We start from the raw sequence: 2,102 nt of genomic DNA, 5'->3' as shown, positions 1-2,102 counted from the left end.
CCCTCCTCTGGAGCCACACTGGACTGGCAGATCAACAGCTCCTGAATAAATCCTGAATAGCGACATAGGTCAGGCAGCTGATTTCTGCCTGAAATAAATGGCTTTGCGGCAGTGCTTCACCTCAGGGGAAACATGTCCTGACAAGCTGCAGTTACTCAAGTGCCCCGAGGGTTTGTGGAGCCTGGTTCCTTTGGAGAGTGTTTTACTGATTGCTCCCAATGCCAAGAGCAGCTTTATACCAATAATAAACAAGGCAAAACATGGAGCCAGAGCAAACAGCTGATAAAAATCCACATTTTGCTCCCTGTGTTCACTCTTCTGGCTCTGCAGCACAGGGCGGGTAAGGGGAGCAGGAAATCTTTGTGCTGCTGGCACATGGCCTTCCTCCTGTCAGGTAAAACACTCCCCGGTGCTTCTGCTGCTCCCTTATGCCGATTGCCAGGAATCATCACTAGAGGAATGCACAAGACATCCCTTGGACTGTGAATGTTCATCAGCTCTCTGCTATTGAAGCAGAACTGTGAGGCTGAGCACAGGCTCACATGCCCTGCCGGGGTGGTGGTGGAGGCGCTCACTCCTGCGATGGGCACCACCTGTCCCTCCTGCCCAGCCCGACCCGGCGGCCACAGACAGGGCTGAGCTCCGGGCTGCTGGAATATCTCATCCATCTGCAGCTCCAGGGAGCTGCAGCAGCAGCAGCACTGCGGGAGGGAAGGCGGAGACGAGCCGAGTGGAGAAGGAGCTGCTAGGGCTCGTTGGGAGCAAGGCTGCAGAGCCCTGGCAGGACGCGGCGGGTGCGAGCTCCCTGCCGCGCACAGGCTGCCATCGCTGTCTGCTCTAAAATAGCATTTAACATGACAAGAGGTGTCGGATGGGCGCGGGAGCGCTGGCTCTCCCTAGCTCTTCCCTTGCCGAGAGCCTGTCTACACTGCCATATGTTACTCTGCCGTATACTTCATCGTGCTTTATTTGTCATCCTCTAGCACATATGGTAACAGCTCCACTGCCTGGCACTTGGAGAGGCTGGATTTAGCTCTGAATCAGGCACAAACAAACACTCACTTGGGGCAGTGCTCTTTGCTTCTCACCATCCCCACCTCCCCACGCTGCCTCGAGGAAGAGAAACAGGCAGGCAGTGGGGCTAGATCAGCACTGCAGATCCCTTTCAACTGAAAGCATTTTATTTTAGTATTTTATCCTATCCTATTCTGCTATTCCATTCTACTCTATTCTACTTCTATTCTACTTCTATTCTATTCTATTCTTATTCTATTCCATTCCATTCCATTCCATTCTGCAGCCTCTGCCATGGTAAGCAGGAGAGGCAGGAAAAGAACAGCCACGCTTCAGTTTGGGATTTACCGAAAGCCATCCCAAAGAAGAACAACCATGGGAAAAATAATCGTGGACGAAGGAACCAAAGGTGAGGGACTTCTCATACTGGCCAGGCAGGGAGCTGACCTGCACCAGACAGGCCCAGAAACCTGCATGGCCACAGTGATGGCTGCTGTCCCTTCTCTTCAGTGTCACTTCTGGGAAGCCAAAAGCACAATCCAACCATTTCCCTTGGTGCAATCATGTTTACTTAAACAGAACACGCTAGTTCCTTTTACCTTGGGCACAGCAGGGACAAACACCGCAGGAATGTTGCTTGCCCACCAGTTCTCAGCCTGCCATTCCAGACAGAGCTGTGGCTCCAGGAGACTCTGCCCCTGCTCACTCAGAAGGGCCACCCTCCAAAATCTTGCCCCTTTTGCCAGCACAGGGGAGGTCCCTGCCTGGGACCAAGCACACCAGGGGCAGAGGCTGCAGCAGGGCAGGGCAGGGGCTTTGCTGACCACCAGGCAGGGATGTCCCAGCTGGCTGTGCTGGAAGACTATTTTTCATAAGAAAATATTTAAGAAGTTGTCCATGTGCTCAGGAATATTGCTTTATTGTGGGATGGCTTGAACTGTGCACCCTTCCAGCTGTGCCCAGAAATACTCTGCCATGGAAGGCAGGCAGAGAAAGGGGAGACATGGAAGCACTGCCTTTACCAGCCCAGGCAGCCCAGGCAGTGTGTGGGAACACTCGTGCCCTGCCCCAGGGTCACTCAGGTGTAC

This window comes from Corvus brachyrhynchos, unplaced genomic scaffold (genome assembly GCF_000691975.1).
Source record: "Corvus brachyrhynchos isolate BGI_N302 unplaced genomic scaffold, ASM69197v1 scaffold45, whole genome shotgun sequence".
In the NCBI taxonomy this organism is placed as follows: Eukaryota; Metazoa; Chordata; class Aves; order Passeriformes; family Corvidae; genus Corvus; species Corvus brachyrhynchos.
This window is presented reverse-complemented; position numbering follows the sequence as displayed.